The sequence below is a fragment of the Eurypyga helias genome, unplaced genomic scaffold (assembly GCF_000690775.1).
Source record: "Eurypyga helias isolate BGI_N326 unplaced genomic scaffold, ASM69077v1 scaffold20248, whole genome shotgun sequence".
Classification (NCBI taxonomy): domain Eukaryota; kingdom Metazoa; phylum Chordata; class Aves; order Eurypygiformes; family Eurypygidae; genus Eurypyga; species Eurypyga helias.
This window is the reverse complement of record NW_010265205.1, coordinates 775-1175: the sequence shown is the minus strand read 5'-3', so window position 1 is coordinate 1175 and position 401 is coordinate 775.

The window sequence follows — 401 nt, the reverse complement described above, 5'->3', positions numbered from 1 at the left end:
CTGCCGGGAAAGAGCAGCCGAGTCACACCCCCCGCTCAGCCGGGATGGGCTGTTTCCAGCCACGGCTCGATGCCAGGTTTGGGGTTGGAAATGTTTGCTTTGCCCTGCTAAAGAGCAAAGTTTCCAAGGTCTGCGGAGGGGAAACGCGCTGAGCTGCGATAATCCAGTCCGCCCCGTCGCACGCCTGTCCCTGCGGCGCTGTGAGCCCCAGCCATGTGTCACTCCGTGTGTCTCGGCCCAGAACTGCTTCATCAGTTTGTACGAGGCCAAATACCGCTGCCAAGAGGTGCCGCAGCATCCCCACACGTCCTCATTCTCCCCGCTCCCTTGGTTTGAGGGGTGTGTGCCACGGGGCATCTGCAGCAGCAGCATCCTTCTCCAAGCTCCTGCAGCTCGTGATC